The sequence below is a fragment of the Heterodontus francisci genome, chromosome 34 (assembly GCF_036365525.1).
Source record: "Heterodontus francisci isolate sHetFra1 chromosome 34, sHetFra1.hap1, whole genome shotgun sequence".
NCBI lineage: Eukaryota > Metazoa > Chordata > Chondrichthyes > Heterodontiformes > Heterodontidae > Heterodontus > Heterodontus francisci.
Window position 1 is genome coordinate 5451362 of NC_090404.1, and position 11852 is coordinate 5463213.

The following is an 11852-nucleotide window of genomic DNA, read 5'->3' on the forward strand; positions in this document are numbered from 1 at the left end:
GTGCGTGCTGGATTGTATCGAGAACATGCGCAGTGTCTCTTTGATCAAAGCTCTGCGAGTGCTGGAGACGCTTTCACAGTTGGAAGAGAGTCGGACTTAGGCACAGGGGAGGTTTCAGAAACACCTGGTGTCGTCCGCAGGCCCCGAATAAGAACTTCCATGTCCCGCATTTACAACTCCGAGTTTTCTTTTCCCGAGAACAAACCTTGGCTAACGGCAGCCATCTTGGATGACCGGGGAGCAGAGCGCATGCGCAGCCATCTTGATGACGGCACAGAGAGTGGGCGGGGCTTCAGGCTCCCCGTGACCAGGAGAGAAAATCATTGACTCATTGATTTGATTCTCACTCTGCAAATAGGGGCTGGAGAACTGAACCCAGTCAGAGTAGAGGGAGGGAGAAAACTGGCAGTGGAGGAAAGAAATGGTGCAGATGGTGCGATGAGTACAAGGAGGAGGGAGAGTTTGTGGGACGGGGATTTACAGCTTTTGGGGGAACAAGAGAGGGAAAAATGTTCCATAGAAACTAGAATTGTCTGTTCTGAATTTCTATCCTGTACTTACAATGATGACTTTTGTAAACTGCTTTTGCAGGGTATTAGAAGGGGAGGATTTGCAGACTATGCTTTTATTCTCACACAGCACATTTCCTATCATCTCTCCTGAAGGTGCTGGTAAGTTTCGGGGTTACTGTTTACATCCCACTTAATTGTAACAGAAATGATCTGAAATAGATGAACTGAGTCTGGAAGACTGTTGTTCCAAATTGAACGATGAGATGCTGTTCCTTCACCTTCTGTTGAGTTTCATTGGAACAGTGTAGGAGGCCGAGGATAGAGAGGTTATAGTCGGAAAGCAGCAGAAAATTAAGATGGCAAATGACCAGAAGCTCAGGGTCATCCTTGTGAACTGAACTGAGTCACCTAATCTGTTTCTGTTTTCAGCAGTGTAGAGGAAACCACATCGTGGGCAGTGAATGCAGTATACCAAATTGAAAGAAGTACAAGTAAATCTCTGTTTGACCTTGAGCGAGTGTTTGTGGCCTTGGACAGTGAGAAGGTGGGGGTTAAGAGGGCAGGTGTTATGTCTCATGTGTTTGCATGGGAAGGGGAAAGGGTGTTGGATGTGATAGAGATTTGAACCAGGGTGTCACAGAGGGAACGGTCCCACCAGAATGCTGAAAGGGGAGGGGAAGATGTGTTTGGTGGCATCACACAGGAGGTGAGGGAAATGATGAAGGATGATGTATTAAATGTGGAGGCTGGTGGGGTGGAAGGTGAGGACAAGGGGAACCCTATAGTGTTTCTGGGAGATGGGGAACGGGTGAGTGCAAGAATGTGAGAAATGGAATGGAACAGGAAGAGGAGGCTGGAGGGAGCGGGTTAACAAACCTGGGGCAACGTGGGTTTCACACACACTGAGTGTAGTCCCCAATATAAAACAGGAAACATTATCTGATTTACAAACACCAGGTATAGATCTCAAACCCTGAATAAGAACATTCCAGTCCCGTGTTTGTACTGAGTGGGGAGGCAGCTGCAGGACCTCTCCCAGAGACAGGCCTGGGTTAACGGCCGTCATCTTTATAGGAAGAAATGTGGAACAGGAACATGTGCGGTCATCGTGGGTCAGGAAGCAGGAGGAAAGAATGTTGTGATTTTCTATCCTGGACTGACAGTGATGGCTTTTCTAAACTCCTTTTACAGGGTTTAAAAGAGAAGGATTTACACACAGCAAACTCAAATTAAACATCACATCAAGATCTGACAGCGACTCGATTCATCAGGACCTGAATATCATTGTCCTTGGAATGCAGAAGGAGAAATGTTTGTCTATTCTGTCTGTCAGAAAAGATTTCAAACATCAGAGTGACTGGAAAAGCACTGAGACACACCTGAGTGAGAGTGTTCCAGTGCACTGACTGTGGAAAGAGCTGTAACCAGTTACACAGCCTGAAAAAACATCACATCATTCACAGTGGGGAGAACCTGTACACGTGTTCTGTGTGGACGAGGCTTCAACTGATCATCCACCCTGGAAAGAAACAAGGACACCCGCATCACGGAGAAACCGTGGGGACTGTGGGAAGGGATTCAAATGCCCAGCTAAACTGGAAACTCATCGACGGAGTCACACTGGGGAGAGGCCAGTCACCTGCTCCATCTGTGGGAAGGGATTTGCTCAGTTATCCGGTCTCTACACACCAACGGGTTCACTCTGATAACAAACCTTTTAAATGTGCTGACAGTGAGAAGAACTTTAAAGGGGAAAAGGATCTGCTGAGACATCAATGCACTCACACTGGGGAGAAGCCGTTCACCTGCTCTATGTGTGGGAAGGGATTCACTCGGTCAGGCAACCTGCTGAAGCACCAGCGAGTTCATAAGTGACTGCAGGGGTCGGATTCTGCTGTTATTGCTTCTGTTAATCACATCCAGGACTGAACCGTGTTCATTCTGACAGTCGGGGTTTGTTTCTGCTGATGTTCATAACCCTCTAACTTGGCTCGATAAATATTGAATAAATCAACTTTATTTTCAACACAGTGTGGCGAGTATTTGTTTCCTGGAAAAGAGGAGACTAATTGAAATGCTGCTGTTTACTGTTCCATTTTGGGCCTTTTCTAAACAAAGACTTGTATTTTTGGAGCTCTTTTCAGGACATCAGGACATCACAAAACACTTTACAGCCAATGAAGTTCTTTTAAATTGCAGCCAATGTTGTAAAGTAGGAAATGAGGCAGCGAATTTGCGCACAGCAAGCTCCCACAGACAGCAATTTGACAAGGCTGCAGTTGCAGACAACGCTACCGCTAGGGGGCGCTGATTTGGCACATGCGCAAATGCAGCATGTACCACAAAAACGTCACAGACTGCGACTTTTGGCAGCTGCCAGGGCTAAAGATGGCGCTGCTCAAATAATCACAGGGAGGCAACCTAACAAACACATGTAAGCACACAATGGCGGAGTGAGAGAGCGAACGAGCTGGCCGGACGCGGGCCAGGGCTGGGGAGCGGGCCAGGGAGGGAGCGGAGTGGGCCTGGTAGGAGTGGAGCGGCCAGCGAGTTGGCAAGCGAACGGCCCAGTGACGGAGGGAAGCGGAGCGGCGTGAACCAGTCCAGGCAAGCCGGAACACATCGCATGCACAGAGGGCAGGAGCCCGTCTGCGCATGTGCACACCATGGCGCAGCCTGATGACGTCAAATGGCAGGCTGCATTGTCAGGAATCAATTCTGGATCGTGCTGCGGAGCTTGTCACGATACGGAAAGGAACCTTGCATTTGTGGATGAAGTGGGAGCGCACATTGGGATGCGTTTGTGGAACATTCATTAAGAATAGACTGAGCTCAGACTCTTTGTGACTTTGCCTTCTTCACATGGCCAATGCAGTAGTGGAATAGAGAGCCACACTTTCATTCACCACAAGGCTCTCCAGAAACAATCTCTTTAGTTCTGCATAGCAGAGACACGGCCTGTCTGTCTCACGGGAATGCTGGCAACACAACACTCATGTATCCATGCACAGCAGTGACTTGATTGTTTAATGCACTTAATAAAATTTCTCAATAATTAAACCTGGTTTTTGATGTTATTTTCCCGACTTTGCAACTGCACTTCAGATATTCAACTGCGGTGTGGTCCTTGGGGGCTGGGGGTTATGAGGGGGTTGGGGGGGGGGAGAGGGAAGAGGGAGGGGGTTCTGAAGGGGTGGAGGGAGAGGGGGTTGTGAAGGGGTGGCAGGGATAGGAGGGGTTGTGAGGGGGAATAGTGAGGGGGTTGTGAGGGGGAGGGGTTTGTGAAGTGGTGGGAGGGAGGGGATTGTGAAGGGGTGGGGGGAGAGGGGGTATGAGGGGGAGAGGGGGTATGAGGGGGAGGTGGGGGAAGAGGGGGAAGGTAGAGAGGGGGTGTGGGGGGGTAGTGGGAGGGAGTTAAATTCAGAAGCTCTTGAAGAGAGGGATGCAAAAGACAGGGACCAGAGAGCTGCAATGCCTGAAGTACAGTTGAGAGTAGGGGAGAAAGCGGCTGGATGGGGGATCTGCAGCTGGAGAGAATGGCTGGATGGAGAGGGCCGGAAGCAAGAGGCCGTAGAGAGCCATGGGGAGCGAGCGGCCGATGACCTTGGTGTCGCCGGGTGCGAGTAAGTTTGGTAAGTCTTTTGCTATTGCAAATTTACGGCGCATGCATAGAAAAACGCACCCCCCCCCCGCCCTTCACGCTGCTGTCTCCGGCAGCTCCACTTCACTCCGTCACTGGGCAGTTCTCTCGCCCACTCGCCGGCCGCTCCGCTCCCCCCAGGCCCGCTCCACTCCCCTCCGTCACCGGGCCGTTCACTTGCCCACTCGCCAGCCGCTACGCTCCTACCAGGCCCACTCCGCTCGGCTCCCTCCATCCCTCCCCGGCCCGCTCCCCCCTCCCTCCCTCCCTCCCAGGCCCGCTCCCCCATCCCTCCCTCCCTCCCTCCCCGGCCCCAGCCCGCGCCCCGGCCAGCTCGTTCGCTCTCTCACTTCGCCATTGTGTGCTGACATGTACTTGTTTGGTTGCTTCCATGTGATTATTTGAGCAGCGCCATCTTTAGTCCTGGCAGCTGCCTAAAGTCGCAGTCTGTGACGTTTTTGTGGCACATGCTGCATTTGCGCATGTGCCACACCAGCGCCCCCTAGCGGTAGCGCTATCTGCAACTGCAGCCTAAATTTAACCCGAAAATCCCCTCAATGGCTGACATTGCCGCCTCTATCCCAGCTCGAACAGTCCCCCCGCTCCTTCCTGCCATTGCGCTTCTCGCGGTCGCTCCCCACTGCCTTCCCTTAGCCACTCGCTCCGGCCTTGCTGCTGCCCCCGGCCTGCGGGCGCTCGCTCCCTGGTTCCCCCACAACCCTCCCCGATCTCTGCCACTTGCTCCAAGCAAGCCGATTCCTTCCTCTCAGTCGCCCTCTCACACCTTCGATCGCTCCCCGCTGCAATGCCCGAAGAAGTATTTGACGTGCAAAAATTACGGATCAAGCAGACAGTTTGTGCGTATTCTTCAACCGATGAGAATTAGATTTCGCAGTAGACATTGGGACCCTGCAGCAGCCCATCCGGCGGTCCTGTGAGGTCGATTAAACCCTTGGCTATGTTTGTGCCAGACTGTGCTCTGGAAGTCCCCTTTTGCCCTGAGTAGCCCTATCCCCGTCTCCCTGTCATTATCCCAAAAACCTGGAACGCGGCCTGTTCACAGGGTTTATTTGATCAGAGCGTATTGCTGGCTCAGAGATTGTTTATACACAATAAACAGATTTCACAAGTTAGTGGCTGTGATCTTTCAAACAAACGCCAAGAACAGAGATCCTCCAAAGTCATTTGTCTTTCCGAGTGTAGCTTCAATCTGTCACTGCAACTGGAAACTCTGCCAAAAAGAGTGAGGAAATTAAGAATATTGATATCAGTCCAGAAAGGTATTGGAGAAACATGAAGGACTAATATCTGACAAGTCCCTGGGACCAGATGGCCTACATCCTAGGGTTCGAAAAGAGATAGCTACAGAGATAGTGGTTGCACTGGCTGTGATTCTCCGGAATTCCTTCGATTCAGGAAGTTGGAAAATGTCACACGCCTTTCAAGAAAGGAGGTAGAGAGAAAACGGGTAACTACAGGCCAGTTAGCCTGACATCAGTCGTTGAGAAGATGCTGGAAACTATTTATTAAAGAATTCTTAACATTGCAGTTGGAAAAGCATAGTATGATTAGAACAGGTCAGCATGGTTTTACTGAAGGGAGGTCCAGTTTGACAAGTTAATTAGAGTTTTTGAGGATGTATCTAGTAGGGTAGATAAAGGGGAGCCAGTAGATATAGTATACTTGGATTTTCAAAAGGCATTCGATAAGGTGCCACATAAAAGATTAATAAGCAAGATAAGCGTTTATGGTGTTGGGGGTAATATATCAGCGTGGATAGAGGATTGGTTAGCAGAAAGGAAACAGAGAGTGGGCATAAATGGGTCATTTTCAAGTTGGTAGGCAGTGAATAGTGGGGTGCCACTAGGATCAGTGCTCGGGCCACAGCTGTTTACACTCTATATTAATGAATTGGATAAAGAGACAGAGAGTAATGTTTGCTGATGACACAAAGCTCGGTGGAAAGGTAAGCTGCGGGGAGGATGTAGAGAGGCTGCAAAAAGATATAGACAGGGTAAGTGAGTGGGCAACAAGATGGCAAACGGAGTATAACGTGGGAAAGTGTGAAGTTGTTCACTTTGGTAGCAAAAATAGAAAAACAGAATATTTTTTAAACGTATAAAACTGGTAAGTGTTGATGTTCAGAGAGACTTGGGGGAACTCGTACAAGGAACGCACAAAGGTAACATACAGACACAGCAGGCTATTAGGAAGGCAAATGGCAAGTTGGCCTTTATTGCAAGGGGATTGGAGTACAGAAATAAGTTACAAGTCTTGCTAAAATTGTACAGGGCTTTGGTGAGATCGCTCCTGCAATAATGTGTGCAGTTTTGGTCTCCACATTTAAGAAAGAATATACTTGCACCAGAGGCAGGGCAGCGGAGATTTACTAAATTGGTAATTAAAACAAACAATTCTGGAAATACTCGGCAGATCTGGTCGTCAATGAAATGTCACTGACCTGAAACGTTAACTCTGCTTCTCTCTCCACAGATGCTGCCAGACCTGCTGAGTATTTCCAGCATGTTTTTGTTTTTATTTCAGATTTCCAGCATCTGTCGTATTTTGTTTTTATTTTACTAAATTGGACCCTGGGGTGAGGGGGTTCTCCTTTGATGAGAGGCTGAATAAATTGGGCCGATATTCTCTGGGGTTTAGAAGAATGAGAGGTGATCTAATTGAGACATACAAGATTGTGAAAGGGCTTGATAGGGTAGAAGCTGAGCGATTGTTCCCAGTGGTCAGGGAATCTAAAACACGGGGACACAGTCTCAGGATAATGGGTCAATCATTTAGGACTGAGATGAGGAGGAATTACTACACTCAAAGGGTTGTGAATCTTTGGAATTCTCTCCACAAGAGGGTTCTGGATGCTCCATTACTGAATACTTCTAAGGCTGGGATCGATAGAGTTTTGATCTCGCATGGAATCAAGGGAAATGCGGTGTGGGCAGGAAAGTAAATTTGAAGCCCAAGATCAGCCATGATCGTATTGAGTGGCGAAGCAGGTTCGATGGACCATGTGGTCTACTTCTGCTCCTATTTTTTGTGTTCTTGTAATATTACCGATCTGGAAATCTATCATTACTGAATTGATAAAACATTTTAAACACAAACCACTGTCGGAGAGGGCGCAGGAAGCATTTGTTTAAATGACAGGGAGAGTTCATTCTTTGCGTATATAGTGGATATCTACCTGGATATTGACAATGTCACTGGACTGGCTCATATTGTAACCTGACCCTCAGTTGCTGGACTGAGGGAAGCTACCGGGTCTGAGGCTCCGTCCTTCAATTCAGATGTTTAACTGAGGCCCCGCCAGCCCGTTCAGGGAGATGTTAAAGAATCCCCGGCACTATAGGAATAAGAGCGGGAAGGGAGGATTCTCCCGGTGTCCTGGGCCCACATTCCACCCTCAACAAACACCACCCAACAGAAACACATGCACCGACCTCCCAGCTCATTACTGTGGGTGAAAGGAGGACGGCAGCCTCTGCTGACAGAACAACTCCCCCAGCCCCACCCCCTGTACATCAGACTAATGTGGGAGGGAATTTCACATCGAGTTCATAGACCCAATGAAGCGAGAGAAAACTGCAAGTAACCTTTTTAAACCTGTCTCTCATTCACACAGCACACAGCCAGCCACCCGGGAACCGTGCGGCCCATCAAAGATCTCCGGAACACTGCCCTCTGCAAATCGATCCCCCTGAAGTATTTCAGTCCAGCTCTGAGGTCCAGTCTCCCAGAGCAGTCCAGGACTGCAGTCTCCAGCTCCCCGTCATATAAACCATCAGCTCCAGGCAGCAGAACGATGGGAATCCTCCTTGTTTTCACCCTGTGTGTCTGTTTACCCCGTGAGTACCGATCAAACAAACCGACATTGTGTGGATTTAATATAAAACTGCCCGAGTCCATCCGAATTACAGTCACTTTCTGGGGTTTTAGCCCCGTTATGTGGTTCGGCTCTGATGGCCCATTAAACTCTCTCTGTTTAATTTCCAGGCTCTTTCAGTCAGTCAGTGACACAGACCCCGGCAGCGGTGACCAGGAAGGAGTGTCAGTCTCTCACCATCAACTGTGTTTTCTCTGGTGCTTCATGGGATTATTTCCAAAATGGACATTTCTTCAGACAAACCCAGACCAGCACAGAGCAGGAGCGGATCTCCAGCGGAGGACGATTTGATGTGTCTGTGAATAAGGCAAAAAATACATTTTCGCTAGAAATTCTGGATATGAGAGTTGAAGACACCGCCACCTATTACTGTAAAGCTGAGTACAAAGACACACAGTGATGGGCCTTGGCTTCCCGCGGTACAAAATCTCTCACTGCAGATTATCACAGAAACAAATTATTAAAAAGCGGATTGAATCTGCCGTCAAGCCCCACAGTTCCGTGTCGCACCGTCAGACCACAATCTAGTTTATAATGAGATTGGCATTTTCCAGGTAACATCTGGAGTTATATTAATGCAGAATGTGTGCAGATGATGCCGCCATTGCCGGGATTGGTGTCAGTGAATGGTAATTGGGAATGACTGATCACAGTTACAAATCCCTAACACCAGATGGGATCCTGTTCTAACAGCTGGAACCGGGAACCCTTTAACAATTGTCCCCACATCTCGCCAAGTACAGGGGGATTTGATGCTGACTTGAAGCACAGTGTTTATTGGGCTGGCCACAGTGGGAGAGACCTGAGCAAATACCTCTATACAATTGAAATAGAAATTCCCAGGGCTCGGATGCTAAATTGCAGGTTTGATGTTATTATCGCTGTAATATGGTTTCATTTTATTGTAATTTTCTCCTTTCTATTATCTTTCTCTGAAATTTTTCTCAATTTCTATGAAGCGTCCATCTCTGGCCCGTGTTTCTGGGCCATTTTACCAAGAGCTCAGAGTCTCACAAAGAACAGTTGGTATCGACAGGGAATATGAAACATGGAATATTGTTTATTAGTCTCAAATCCCTCGAATAATTGGGCAGCACCGACTGTCTGGTGATGTGTAACCAGCAGATTGAGGTGTCGGTAGTTCTTGCACAGGGATGACTGAGAGCGGTATCACTGTGTTCCAAGATTAAATACGTGGATGGATCCGGGACAGTGGTGACTGTCACAGCGGGTAAGTGACTGCAAACCCTGCCGTGCAGCTGACTGTCAGACTGAATGTTCACCCTCAGTTTATTATTGCGAACAATATCACCTCAATCTCTTGAAAATAAAACAGAGCAGTTTCCTCATGGACATTTTCCACTGCAGTTTTAGATTCAGGGCAGACTATGAACCGTGAGTCGGGTGCAGGTTTGGGTCTGGAGACATGAGGAGAAATTCCCACAGAGAAGGCAGTCTGTGGGGTGCGGACCTCATCTGGACCATCGCAGGTTTAGCGTGGACTTCGGAGGATCCCCAAAACATCCCAAACTCTTTCTCACTCTGATCCACAGTTGATTTCAATGAGTGCAGATTGTCGAGACTCCGGCCTCCGCTCACCCTCTTCACTGTGACTGAGTAAACTCTGCCTGTCCCTGTGAGCATGGGAGAGGGTGACAGAATATTCCATTCCGGGATGGGCAGTGTGAATGTGGTATCGGGAAACTGAGCCCACCACTGCAGCGGCTCCTTTGACACTTGCAGCCACATGTCTGATGCCGTCAGTTAAATAGGGGACATAGTATATTCCCAATGCTAATTTAGCAAGTTTGAAAAGCTAAGTCAAGGCTGTAGAGCTGAGTACCGATTTGGGTGAAATCCAGCAGTTTGAGTCAGGAAGTGATGGATGGATTAATGAGAGTAATAGGCCCTGGACGACTAAGGCCAGATCAGGGAAAAATAGGAAAACACTAAAATGAAAGACGTTACATCTGAATGCACGAAGCAATTGTAAGACGACAGATTGATTAATGGCATAAATACAGATCAATGTAATTGATCTAGGAGGATTACTAAGACATGGATACAGAATGACAAAAGTTCGGAACTAAATATACAAGAGTACTTGACTTTTGGGGAAAAAACTAGGCAAAATGAAAAAGACAACGGGTAGGCCGGATAATAAAGGATGAGATAAAGGCAGTATTGAGAAAGGATCTAACACCAAAAAGTCAGGATCTAAAATCTGTATGGTGCAGCTAGGAAATAACAAAGCGCAGAAAATATCAGCACATTTAAAGTAATCATGTTGTTAGAGAGAGTATAAATCAGGAAGTTAGAAGAGCATGTACCATGATGAATACAATAATCATGGGGGCCTGTAATCTCTATGTAGAATGAGCAAAGTAAATTGACAAAAGTAGATGGGAGAATAAGTTTCAAGACTGCATTCGAGACACCTTTCTCGAACAATATGTTGCGGAAAGTAACTTTGAAATTGACTATCTCAGATCTAGTGCTTTGACACGAGACTGTATCAATTCATTATCTGAAAGTAAAGGATATTCTGGGGAAGAGTGATCATAAGATGATAGCTGTCATCTTCAATTTGCGCGTAATGTGGTCAAGCCCGAAACTGGGTTCTTATTTTTAAAGGCCAATTACGGAGTTATGAAGGAAGTGCAGGGTGAGCTAGATTGGAAGTCCAGATTAAAATCTATAATGTTCGATGAACAATTGTAAACAATTAAATAAATAATTTACAATTCTCAACGAACATACATTCCATTGCGGAATGGACAACTCCATTGGAAAAATGGTATAGCCATGTATAGTTAGAGAAGTTAAAGATCGTGTAACATTCAAATGAGAACCTTACAATGTTGTCAGAGTAGTAAACCTGAAAATTAGGAGGCTTTTAAAAATCAGCAAAGAATGACCACAAAATGATGAAGAGGGAGTAAATGAAATATGACAGTAAACTAGCATGAAAAATGAAAACAGATTGTAAGAACCTTTGCAATTTTGTTAAAAGGAAGAGAGCAGTGAAAGTAAACGTGGGCTCTTAGAAGCAGAGACAGGAAAAATCTCTTTCGATATTTTGTGTCTGCATTTACAGTAGAGGACATAAAGAACATAATGGAAATTGTGGAGAACCAAGTGAAGAAGTTAAAGCATTTAATATTAATAACAAAGACGCTGAATAAATTAATGGGGCTAGAAGCTACACATCTCCTAGAACTGATTGCCTAGTCCGAGGGTCTCAAAAGGGCGAATGAAATTATTGGTTTGATCTCAGAATTCTCTCGATTCTGGAACGGTGGATTGGAACTGAGAAAAAGTTATCCCGTTGCTCCAGAAAAGAGAGACAGAGACAACAGAGACATATAGGCCAGCTACCATCAGTAATATCCCAAATAATAACAAAAATGGGAGATGGTAATAGGACAACCGGAAAATCATAATAAAATTATGCAGAATCAACATGGCTTTATGAACAAGAAATGATACTTGAGAAATCTATTCGTCTTTTTTGAGGTTTCACTAGAAGGGTAGTTAAAAACGAACCAGTGGATGAAGTATATTTGGATTTTCAGAAGGCATTCGATAAGGTGCCACACAGCAGGCTGTTACACAGGAGTAGAGCTCATGGGATTAGGAGTATTATAATAGCATAGATTTAGGATTTGTTCAGTGACAGGAAACAGAGAGTAGGAATAAATAGACCATTTTGGGGATAACAGGGTGTAACTAGTAACATACGATCGGAGTTTGAGCCTTAGTTATTTCCAATCTATACCAATGACTTCGATGAGGGACCCAATAT

At 46.7% G+C, this 11852-nt stretch overlaps 1 long non-coding RNA gene across 1 annotated transcript; it reads left to right on the forward strand.

Annotated features, from left to right (window-relative positions):
- The first annotated feature begins 364 nt into the window (after positions 1-364).
- Positions 365-3572, forward strand: LOC137348962 (uncharacterized). The gene is made up of 2 exons (XR_010969175.1): positions 365-671; positions 1704-3572. It is a non-coding gene; the product is annotated as an uncharacterized lncRNA (long non-coding RNA).
- Positions 3573-11852: the final 8280 nt, after the last annotated feature.